We start from the raw sequence: 13651 nt of genomic DNA on the forward strand, positions 1-13651 counted from the left end.
TAAAGCTTTCATTACAATTTTATCTGCTGCATCAGCAAGGGGGAAGAAGTGACACCAAGAATGATTAGGGCTAGGCATTTTCTTTATTATTTTTGTTTCCCATATGTGAAAAAAGGAATTGAGTTTTCCTAGCTCCATTTTTTCTGAGTTTTGAAATAGATGAGAGACAATTTCCAACGTTTAACTAGGGCTAGGGTATTTGGACATAGCAAACACTAAAATTGCGGATTGTAGGTCCCATGAAATAGAACAATGGAGAAAAGGGGATTCACGTTTATTTTATTGAATGGCTCTGCCACTTGGTATTCCCATTGCTAGAATGACTATAAAATGGGGGGTACCCGCGGAGACAAAGCATATCGCTTTACATTTTAGTCTTAGAATTCATCTAAGGCTGTTTGCAATGGCTGGCAGAGCTTATGAGCCAAGTGCTTGCTGTGTGTTGTTCTTCTTATTGTTGTTATCTTTTGCAGCTGAAGCGAAGGAGCATAATTACACATGGAAAGTAAATTACCAGACATGGGCTCCTGATTGCGTGCAGGTGAATATCATCTCTATAAATGAACAATACCGGGCCCAACCATCAGAGCCAGACAAGGGGACAACATTACCGTGAAGTTAGAAAACTTGATGCCCACTGAAAACGTTGTTGTTCACTGGCATGGCATCCGACAGGTAAATGATCTCTTTTACTTTTCATTTCCGCTCAGTTTTAAATGCCACCCATCAAACGCTCCTACTTATATACAGTGGGTTATTATCCATAGAATATAGTGTGTCTAATGTTTGTCATTTCCCTTTTGTTTTCGGGAAATAACTCTATCTTGGCGTTTTGCATTCCAGAACGGTACTCCCTGGGACGACGGAACGGCTTCCATGTCGCAATGCGCAATCTATTCAGGCGATACCTACGTCTATAACTTCACTGTGGACAGAGTAAGTTGGAGTCTTTTTAAGTACCAAATGTGTGTTTCTCTTCTCTCAAATAATATCGCTGATAAATCAAATGCAGCCGGGGACGTACTTTTATCACGGGCATTATGGTCTACAGCGGACAGCGGGGTTATATGGAATGCTGATAGTGGATGCGGCGGGAAAAGAACCCTTCAACTACGATGGTGAGCTGACTATCATTTTAAGCGACTGGTGGCACAAGAGCACATACGAACAGGCGGTGGGCCTCTCTTCCAATCCATTAGTATGGGTTGGGGAGCCTCAGGTATATCTAAATGCTAATGATATAAGACCTTACAACTCACCAAGAACAAATTAAGATGAGTTTAATAAAATGTACTGTAAATTGCAATGTGTATGCTATTATTTTAAAATGGTATACACTCAAACCATCCATGATGGTTAAGCTGGGGTTTAAAATTCATTTAAATCTCACAAATCTCGTTTTTTGTTTTGTGCTGGTTTTTAACTGTTCAGCAACTAACAAGTACTGCAATGCTACAAACACACAATGCTCGCCTCTCGTCTTGCCGGTGCAACCTGGGAAGACATATCGTCTCCGTATTGCAAGTGTGGCATCTCTTGCAGCCCTCAACTTTGTGATTCAGGTTAGTCCCAAAAAGCCTCATTTATCAGTGAATATTCAACTTGTTTACGTGCCGTAAATGGGTATTTTTAAGCCTTTCCCATGTTTCTCACATTTGATTTTGTACAGGGACACAACATGACGGTTGTCGAGGCAGATGGACATTACGTAGAACCAGTGGAAGTAGACAACCTGGATGTATACTCTGGTGAAACGTATTCTGTTCTCATCACTGCAAACCAGGACCCTTCTCAGAACTACTGGGCGGGTGTGAACGTGAGAGGCAGAGACCCCAAGACGCCCACTGGGCTGGCCGTACTGAACTATCTTCCAGATCTCCCAACCAAACTCCCCACCGGACCATCTCCCACGAGCCTCCAGTGGAATGACTACGCCTACAGCAAAGCTCTGGCTAAGAAATTTGTGGCTCTCAAAGACCACGAAGAGCTTCCCCCACTACAGTCCGATAGGCAGCTGATCCTTCTGAACACGCAAAACAAGATCAATGGATACACAAAGTGGGCGATCAACAACATTTCGCTCCTGCCTCCTCCAACTCCCTACTTAGCTGCCATGAAATACAATATCACGGGCGCCTATGATACCACCCCTCCTCCGGACGTTTACACTCCTCGTGACTACAACATCACCATTCCTCCGCCAAATCCCAATGCCGTCGAAGGGAACGGCGTGTACGTCTTCAAATTGAACTCTGTTGTCGATGTGATTCTTCAGAATGCGAATACTCTGACTCCCACCATCAACAACAGTTCAGAGATACATCCATGGCATATGCACGGTCATGATTTCTGGATTCTGGGATATGGAGATGGCGTGTTTGACCCCGTAAACGACCCTCCAAAGTATAACATGGCCAACCCTCCACTCCGTAACACAGTGGCACTGTTTCCATACGGATGGACGGCCATTCGGTTTAGAGCCGATAATCCAGGAGTATGGCCCTTCCACTGCCATTTGGAGGCCCACTTCTTCATGGGGATGGGAGTGATGTTTGCAGAGGGAATAGATAGTGTAGGAGAGTTACCCAATACAGGGATGGGGTGTGGCCTGACCAAGAATTATATTCACATGCACCACTAATCTCTCTACCTGGCTCGCCACCTTTTCCAAAATAATGGCCATCAATTCCATGGTCAGTCGTCAATCATCCATTACAATAACAGAGGCTACATGGTAGCTACTATTCCTATCCAAGGCAGAAAGGCTGAACTGTTCTTTTGTAGTGTTGAAAACACTAATGTATTTTCAATTGAATAAAATTATTATGGGAAAGCTGATGTATGTTTTAAAATCTCAGTTGCTATTTGTTACCAATGATTCAGCTTCAGTTGTTACAATAGGTAAATAAAAGTATTTTTATTAAAAGTTGAATTAGAATTTTTCATACTCAATTTTCTTTCAATTCACGACTTAAAAGTATATTATTAAGTCTCTATATATACAACACAACAAGGTTATATTATAATTTGTAATAAGTGTGCTCTCGCTACAAATCATTGTTAATAATATAAATTCAAGTCCAATGTGAGATGTAACTCAACAATCATATCCAATGTTGCTTACATATTCACAATATCCATATTTCAAATATAAAGAACAATGTCATTTTGTAAATTGATCTAATTATATTCGATTTTCCAATATTCCAACTATTTGAGCACTTTTGTAATATAATTTAAATGTCTAATGTATGCTTATTTAAAGGAAATGATGCATGTATGTCATTCTTTAAAGTATTCTCACCACCAAAAAATTTGTGATCCATTCATGGCATTCGCAAGGTCATGATTTATGAATTCTTAGATATGGAGGATGTGTGTTTCACGTAATAATATAAACTACTAGAAGGTCGTCCTTTGCAACAAAACATTGTTGCAGTGTTTGCAGATCGATGGAAAGCACTTAATTTAAAGTTAATAGTCTATGTGCATATGCCTTCCAAATCCATTTACAAGTATAACAAGGTTATATGAGTAGTGTCCAATCATTCCAACCACTCTCCCCTTAGCGTTTTGTTGGGGATAGGAGTGATGTTTGCATATGAAATAGAGGACGAAAACTTTTCCACTACAATGAAGGGATGTCACCTCACTAATAATAAAGTCAACATACACTACTAATATCTCTCTTTGAGGAAAAAACATTTTAAGATAATGATTTTATCTACTATCAATCCCATCATTAATTATTAGTGTAACAATAATTCATAAGCATTATATATAGAAAATATCAATAAATCCTATTATCAATTATCTGTTATCTTGAATTTTGGTGTTGTATTAGGAATCCTTATTATATTAGATGGTAGGAATTATATTAACTAGCATAAATCTTTTAAAAATGTATATAAAGATTTGAAGAAAAGAGAGGATTGGTTATGCAACAATGAGAAACAATCAATTTTCTTGAGGAGTGTTGGAGATAGCCTACGATGTAAGTACCTACCTTTACCTTGGTTTTTTTCATCGTTTGTGTTCTTCTATTGTCATTTATGTTTGTTCGGTTTTTTGCTTTTGCTTTTTTTCTTTTTCTTTTTGAGGATCGTCTATCCCTCATACCCTATTGCCTTGGGTGATTGAATGTTTGCACTTGTAAATGTTTTGATGGTCTAAGAATACCATATGTACAGTGGGCTTATGAATGAAGAAAACAAGCCACTAATCTTAAGAACCCAAAACAAAGAGGTAAGGATGAAAACGCTAAGGGAAAAAATATTTAAGGAAGCACTACAAGAAGAAGAACCAGAAACCCTACCAAAGCAAGTAGCCTTCAATGTGGTAATCAGAGGAAACAAATCAAGGCTCATCAAAGATCAAGGAGGAGGCAACAACATCCAAGCTGAAGGAGGTAAGGACCTAGTGTTGTGTAGGGTTTTAAGGCTTGGCCCCAATGAAGAAATGATCTATGCTCCCAAGAAAGGGAAAATAGACTCAAGAATGTAGTAATATTTTTTGCTTGTCTAGATAAAAATTTCCTCCCATCTATTAAATTCTTTGATAGCTGAAATATTACTATTCAGGGAAAAATATTCAGTATCTATGTTTCATTCTATTGCATTATTCGACAAGGGCTTTTTATTATTCTTCTTAAAAATCATACTATGCAAGAAAGGATACTAGAAAAAATTATGGGATGTGGGTAAATCTCTATTTAAAGACATTTCATAGTCCCCAAATATTTCTCAAAATGAGATCTTATTCTATTCTACCCCAAGATGGATAAACATTAAAAATATCCCTATGGAAATATGGAAGTTTATTCCAGTCTTACTGTAACACATTGAGAAACCCCTCCAAATTGAGGGCACCCATGCTACTCTTCCACACATGGATGCTAGGATTCTAATCTCCTTCAATTAAGGAGTGCAAATACCTAATACTTTAGAATATACCCTTGATCTTGAACAAATTTTTAGGTATGAAATAACAACCCTTGGGGGCCTCAACTCATGTTTTTTATGTAAGAGTGATGGCCATCATAAAAGAGATTGTCCCAAACTTATGTTTAATAAAAAGAACCCTAATAATGCAGCCTTTAACAAATTTGTAAACCTAACTCCCTTGAAGGTGAGACCAATGGTCATGTTAGGGAAGCTCATAATAATAAATTAATGCTCACAATGCCTCTAAGAGAGATTCCAACAATAAGTATCATCATAAAGGAATTCAAGCCTCCAAGGATACTACCTCTAAGGCAATTGATAAGTGCAATAAAAATGATAGGTTTGAGAAATCTAATCCCCTCTCTTAGGATGTACCTTTGTAGGCTACTAATGATATATCAAAATTTGTAGTGAATTCATGTGACACTAGAAGAACTCTCCCTAGTGTTAGGAAAAATGAGGAAACCTTAACATCCATTGGCTCATCTCTTAGGGGAGTCGATGCCAACATAAGGCTATGAGTATAGACAAAAAGGGGATAAATAATAGACATGTGAAGGAGAATCAGCATAATAATAATGAAAATGTCTTTAATCAAATCATTAAGTACAAGAAAAGTGTCGAGGAATTGGTGTTACGTAAACTAAAAGAGTTTAATAAAGACAAAGACATAAAAAACTTATTTTAGGACTCTATTAATGTTGTTAATACACCAACTATTGAAGGGATGATGCTAAACCTAGCAAACAATATCCTCCCTGGATTAAAATGGGGATTGGTTTCAATTCTAATACCGCTTGTGGTATAAATAAAATTGGGAAGACCCCACCATCTGACTTCTCTGACACAACCTTTTCAATGGGCTATGATGGGTCCATAGAAGATAGTGAAAATGATGGTATGACGATAGATTTTGATGATTTAAGCCCCACCCAGGAGGACATTAAGAAGGTTGATGTCATTGATGGAAAGATAGGCAACCCAAGAAAGACCAAATAAAAGAGGAATAATTACAAAATCCTCTCTTTCAACAAAGTTTTCCTCTCTTTGTAGGTGTTGGCAAGATCTGCTTGTTGTTTGGTTATCTCACTGCTTGTGCACCTATTTTTGGTGGTTATGTATCAGTAATGAGCCTATCCCATATTTTTCTAATCAAAACATAATTTGAGGAAATATCAAACCTCCAAAACTCAAGGGGCTAGAATAAGGGCTAAACTTAACTAGATCAAAGAAGGTGATAAAGGGTCAAAGTATATTTTCAACTTCCCCAAGTATAAACAAAGTATGGAAGCTTTTGGTCCTGTACTTCTAGATTGTTATTGGTGCCAAGAAAACTAAGAGATAAAAAATGCATTCATGAATTTCTATAAAACCCTATTTGTTGGATTGGTTGAATGGACTGGAATACTAAGAGGGGGGTGAATCAATATTCCCACAAATATTAAATCTTTTACCAAACTTAAATTTTCTTATCTAACTAATCAAATATGCTTAACACACATGAAACAACAAATGTGGAATAAACATGAAAATCACAACCCTAAAATGAACACCAAATTTTATATGTGGAAAACCCAAATGAGAAAAACCATAGAGTGTGTTAACTCTCAATAGAATAACTAGTTATATGGTGTTATACAAAAGAGGTGGCTCACTACTAGATTACAAAAATGGCTCAATACCAAAATGCTCATTGCAAAGATACAAAAGATAGCTAATTGTCAGGATTCTCACTACAACAAAAAAGGTTGAACTGAAGAGGATTGCATCTCCAAATGCATGAGATTAGTTCCAGGATTAAGCTCAGATCACAATTCACAATCCTTACAGTAGATCCAGTGAAATATCTCTATACAAATGTCCTTCAACGCTTGCAAGAGGTCCGGTAAAGGACTACTACAATACCATCTACACTTTTGATTCTATAATAACTACCTTCGCTATCCACAACTCTCTACTTCTCTACTATTCTCCCTGCTATGTCATCTTTGCTAATCAATACACACACACACACACCTTAAACACTTCTTTTCACACTATCACACATATCATATGCTTCTACATATATACTGGAAGAGATATACATGAGAATAATGCATTGGTCTAGCTCAACACGTTATCTAATAAAACCTTGACCAAGTTGGAATCTGTGAGATCTCAACACGCTTCCTTTTACATAATTCATTTACTGATACATATACCATGATTACTAGAATAGGATAGGGTCATCGAGACCCAAAGATACTGATATGTTATCACAAAACTCAAATATAATATCTTCATTTCCGAAGAAATAGATTCCACTCATACCAAGAGTACCACAACACAAAACTTGAAGAGATACAACTAACATGACCCAAAATAGTTGATACTAGGAAAGACAACTAATATTGGAACCAGAGTAAACACACTACAGAATTCCAGAGATAGGGATCTTCCAGATATCACCCCATTATAACAGCTCCATCTCACTACATTACTCCTAATATTAAAATGCACAACACCTGTTCATAGCAAAAATTGCACATAGTGACTGTATACAACATTCAGATAAAAATGGATAATAATGAACTATGCATTACTTATCCTGACCAAACCTTATAACTGAATTGTCCTCAATATACTGCATACATTATTCGGTCCATACCCGATAACTAGTTTGACATCAATGAAAATAATATTCAGACAAGTCTAACAATCTCCTTCTTTGTCATTGATGACAAAACATATGTGCATATAGCTCAACTCCACTGAACTCATACATTTCCTCTATATTTTCTCCCCCTTTGACATCAAGGACAAAGGATGCCTTTCATGAAAAAAGAAAAGAAAGAAAAACAAAGTATATACACAACTGCAAAAATGTCAAAACTGAATACCAGACTGGATATAACCTTCAGTTGCTCTTCTTCAGAAAGATAAGCTTGTATTTCTCCTTTAGGTCAGGATAAAGAACTTCCCAAGAATCTATGGCCAATTTGATGCTAAATGAAAGACTTTTGTATTCCACTAATAGATCAACGACAAGGGAGAAACTATCCAGAGCAGATGGGTTCTGTTCATACTCAATTACATTACTAAGCAATATTGAAAAGTCATCCAACTTTGCTTCAACAATCTCTTTCACTTTCCAGAACATATTCACAAAGTCTTATTTTTGCATCTACAAGAATAAGAGTTCAACTTGAAGATAGTTTATCCTTTTTTCTCTGGCCACCATCCTTATCACTCAATAAATCAAAAGATTTCCCTAAAGTACTCAATTCATCTTCAATTGGATTGATTTTTGCTTTGTGCTTTGTGTTATACTTGTAGAATGTGTTGGCACTATGGATACAACCTCTCAACTCCTCAATGGACACTAATAAGGCTCAAACCTCATTGATAATCGTGGTAATGATCAATGCTCATCGATCACCCTTCATGCTGATTAGGGCTTCCACTTCTCTTTTCTCGATTGACTTTATAGCCGGAACCTCTCCATTGTTGCATAAATCTTCGATCACAGAATAACCTCCTTCATGATTGGATAGCATTTATCCAACATGATGGTATCATCCCACACACAACTGAGGATCACTCTAACAACTTCCACATCATCAAACCAAGGGAATTATGTCCATAAATTCAAACATTTTCTCTCCAATTCCTTAACACTCTACAACTCAACATCACTCAAACCAGCGTCAACATTTCTTATTTTCCCCGGGTTGAATTCATCTAGGAACACTTTGTCCAAAACTTGAAATTTCTCGCTACTAGATTCTCTAACAATCCTTTTGCTTTCCATGATTTCTCGCACTATTGTCTTTCTTTATTTCTCTTCTACTATTCACAATATTCTTAAGCGCAAATGACTAATAATGAATTAAAAAGACGATACGTATCTTGCCAAAAGCTTCCTTTTAGGGTTTTGTATCTAAGAATTGTCTTAACAATGATGTCAGCAAAAGTTATTTGATTGGTGAATAGCCTCTAAAAAATAGTCATGCTAGATCAATAACATGATCCACTTAGATAAGGGAGAGTGAAATATTTTTCCTTCAGAATAGAACTCCCCCTGAGCCAAAGCACTATACTCAGTTACCGGAGGAAGAGGTGCCTGCACTGGATTTTGGTACATCAAGATCACTTCCTTCTTTCTCTAAACCAAATTTTCCTTCTTTTTTTATTTATATTCTTAATCACACTCTTCTCAACACATTTCTCCATATTTCCATCACTACATTGATTAGCATAATGTCTAGACTGCTTGCACTTGAAGCAATCGATCACCTTCTTTACCGAATGAGATATATATCTCCATTAGTTATCCTTATGTCCATAGCCATTGTAAGTATAACAGTATCCATGAAAGTTGTAATTCATCTTATTTGCTTCAACTAGATTGTGATTCTAACTCACAACATGGTTTCTACAATTATTTGCCTGATGACCAAACTTCTTGTAACAATAACATTGAATGCTTCTATAGTTTGTAACCTTATGTCCAAATTTATTGCATTGAAAACAATAACCATTGAAAGATGGGTACCTTTTCACATTAGGTTGTCAAATCGGTGGCCTTCTTGCATTAGAATTCGTATTCCAATTCTTTCATGCATCCTATAGTTTCTTCTCAACTTCAGCTTTAACTTCTTTACCTTTGTCTTTGTTATCTGAACATACATCAGGCTGAAATCCAAGTCTGGTATTGTCCAAATTAGATTTATTCATATTGATCAAATCTTCTAGGAGCATGCTACTGTTAAGGACCTTATTTTCTACCTTCATCTTCTTCACTTCTTCCTCTAACTTTCCACATTCCTTAGACTTTAGCTTGATTTTTTCATTTAGGGATTTCTCTATCTTGTCTTTCTCCTCAATCTTCTGCATCAGATCTTTAATAGTCTCATTTTCCTACTTCAACTGATTGTTAACCTCCTTATGCCTCAATTTATTTTTTTGGATTTTCTCTCTCATCTTCTACACACATTCATTTACTACCTTCAAATTTTCCTTTAGTTCCTCATTCTTTGTTTCAACACTTTCCAAATCTTCAAGAGTTGTCTACAAGTCTTTATCCACCTGAAATTCTCTAGTACTGCACATAGGTGCCACGACTAAACCAACACAGATCTCCCTCAGGTAGTTAAGCTTCCAAGCAAGGGACCAAAGCTATGAAACTAATTGTTGGATTGGTTGAAGGTGTATACACCTAAAAATGGTATGAAGATAATTAATTAAATAAGCAATTATTTAATTAATCTCCCTCCCCAATTTAATTAAATTCACTAAGTAATTTGATTAAATCTTTATTTCATCTACTTATTAATAAATCTAAGGATTTGTTAAATAGGTTCATTTCACTCCTTTAATTAATTAATTCAAATTAATTAATTCCCCCCATCAAAATCAGTTCTTCTAAATCTCCTAATTAATTAAAACAAATCAAATCATGAGTTGTTGAAATTAATTAGCCATTTTCTTAATATTTGAATTTCTAAATTCAAATTCTCCTAACTTCTACCACTCCTAAACCTAACCATTCCTAAACCTAACCCATTCTACCTACCACCTTGTCCCCTTTCATCCAACATCTTCTAGAACCGTTGTGACACTTGTCACTAAGTGTTCCCCTGAATCCAACTCCCTTTGCCATCTTCCTCCAATTTAACCATTGATATCTTCAGATCAATCTCAACTGTTGATTCATGCCAACTCACCCCTAGCCTTGGAAAATCCTATAAATAGACCTCATTTTGGAGCTCAAAGGGTCCCAATTTCATATGATTTTTGCATATCATTTGATCCCATCTCATTCATAGCTTAAGCATTGTTAATATAGGCATCTAGCTTATAGTTTATCATTTTTAGCAGTGTTATCATGCTCATTTTAGCTTAAATCTTAACTTAATCATGCTAGGATAATCATGAACTCATGTAGCTTAATCATGCTATTCTCGCTAAGATCATGCATTTTCAGCATTCAAATCCTCCATCTAAGTGTTGTCAAGTCACTGAATTTTGAATAATCCGATCTGAGAGAATTTTTCATACTCGCATTTACTAGGAGGCAATAAGTCAATTAGCTATGGTTTTTCATTTCATTGATTTAATCTACTAACCATGCTTGCAATGATTTATTGAGTGCATTGTGTTTGAACGTACAGGTACACTTCACAGAGCACGACATTTTGGCGCCCACTGTGGGGCCGAAATCATCATTTTCAGCCTCCCAAGCTTCCTCAAACTTCATCTCTGTCGGATCAGAATTAGATTGTCGTACGAGTTGTCTTTCTGGCTCATACGAAATTCCTTTCAGTCTCAGATGACACCTCATCCTAACTCATACGAGGTATAAATCTGTGTCGTACAATCTTTTAGACTGTAAATTCTTTACTCGTTTTAGCTCATTCCTATGTCGTATGAGTTAAATTTCACTGTCATATGAAAGCTAAATCTGTGTCGTATGAATTTCCAGCTATTAAATCTTATGTTGTACGAGTCAATTTTGGTCCCTGTGTGAAATTTAATCATTTGTCATTATGTCTGATAAATCATTTCATACAAGTTTCTGTAGCTGTGATTTAAAAAAACAAAAAACTAAAAATTAGAAATTTCAAATTTGTCTATACGTCAGTAATACATAAGTTATGCCTATTTGAAGTTTGGCTAAAATTGCATCTAGAACTCTTGGAGACCTTTCCAATGAGGTAAACGGCTTGTAATTTCGAGTCCCGATTAGCAAGTTATGCCTATTTGAAGTTAGGCTAAAATTTCATATAATTTTTCTGAAAATTTCAAAGTTTGGATCACTAATGCTAATCTTGTTATGTCTATGAGATGTTTGCAGCCTAACTCTTTTCTTGCAGATACGCTTGTCAAAGATACGCTTGTCAAAGACAAAATCAAAACACAATCATGACTACTAATGGATCTATTTTGCAAGTTGCCTAAGGATTCAACAAATACTTTGTGTATTCTTTAACATTTTTAGGCACACTTCAATTTGGGCTTAAAGAAATGAACTATCATGTCTTATGTGCTTGTGATGATAGGCAAGTATGCTCTCACCTTCCATAGGTGATCAGAAAGCTAGACTCATCTTTTTTGCTTTCAATAGTGCATACCTTTAGCGGGCCTGTCACAGTGGGAGAAAGTATTCACCCTATGAGAATGACCCAAGTGAGTATAGCTGGACCTGAGCATTCCAACTCACTATAATAAATAGGTCTCTAATGATTAAAGTCTCAGAGGATGGGATTATTTGAGTCTTCTCTTTGAGATCTATCATATCGGGCATTTTGTAGGGCCTCACCGTCTCAATCATGTTTACGTGACTACAGCTTGTTTCGGTACCTTTTCGGGCTATAGGCCTCAATCACGCTTGTGTGACTTCAAGGGGTAATTTCAAATGGAATTCCTGACTAAGAACTATAAAATAGAAGCTACCCGATTCACCTCCGAAAGGGAGATAATCTTTGTGCAAGAGAGATAGTAACTCTCCCAAGACACTTGCCATATCGTGCCCCCATTAGCATTTGGAATCAGATAATACGGCGTTGAGAATCCATTGCGTGAGACTCAACAGCCGTATTCTGATTAGCTATTGGGTGTGTACCTAAGTCAGCAAGCAAAGGTTTTCATTCTCAGCCAACTTCCTTAGGGTTTAGCTTGATTGAGAGTCATGTATCACATCATGTGTTTGTTGTGTATTCATCCCTAAATTGCAAAATCAGACACTTCAAACTTGAAAACCAAAGTAAAACATCAAAATTCAGTGATCAAAACTCAAACAAACAAACACTTTTTATCACTGTTCAAATACCTGTCGTATGAGTCAAGAGTGTCTGTCGTATTGCTTGATCTTCTGTCGTATGAGTCAAGGTTCTATGTCATACAAAAAAACTATTGTTCACATGAAGTCACTAGTCTGTTGTTTTGTCTTGTATCTCTTGTTTTCCTATGCTACATAATCTGGCATACGAAACACTGCATTTGTTACTCTAGAACTGTGTCTTACATGCCTAGTTTTAGCTTTATCATTTCTCCCTGATCAATTTGCAGTAAGCATAAACACCTGTTATCTGTCAATCTTTGCTTAAATTGTCTGCTTGGTTTCCTTGGTCAAGTCATCACTCGTCAAAATCAGACTCTAGAACATAAACACCTTAAAATTTTCAAAGTGCTTACCCCCAACAAGTTCAAGTTCTAAACATCTCAAAGTGCATTATCACCCTCTTTGATAAACTGATCACTCAAACATAGTTTCTCATGAGGATCAATCATCCTTTATCATGAAACTGAAACATTTGGTCAGGATAATCTTGTCCCACATCGTAGGATACATCGTTCCTACTCGACTTGGTTCTTATCAATCATCATCATTGCACTCCTAAACTGAAGATCGAAAAACTTGCAAACTTTTAAACACTTGAGTCCTCTTTTAGTGTCATATCACTCTATGGCCTTGAAATTGACTATTGATCAATTACCAAAACAACCTTTAAACAATCAAATCTTAGGACAATATCAAACATAATCCCCATTTTAACAAGAGAGCAGAGACATACGATCACTGAAACATTTGAAATAGCTGAAAATCATATCAACATGACATACCAAAGCAAAACACAAGAAGAAAACATGACAAGCCAACATATCAGAGAAATCAAACAAGTTCAAAATCAAAATCCAACTATGTTAAAACCTCACAAGGATTTAAA

The 13651-nt window shown here is 36.3% G+C and overlaps 1 pseudogene; it reads left to right on the forward strand.

Moving 5' to 3' along the window:
* The first annotated feature begins 286 nt into the window (after nt 1-286).
* On the forward strand, nt 287-2692 carry LOC131859219 (L-ascorbate oxidase-like; annotated as a pseudogene).
* The last annotated feature ends 10959 nt before the right edge of the window (nt 2693-13651 follow it).

The sequence above is a fragment of the Cryptomeria japonica genome, chromosome 10, assembly GCF_030272615.1.
Source record: "Cryptomeria japonica chromosome 10, Sugi_1.0, whole genome shotgun sequence".
NCBI classification, from domain to species: Eukaryota; Viridiplantae; Streptophyta; class Pinopsida; order Cupressales; family Cupressaceae; genus Cryptomeria; species Cryptomeria japonica.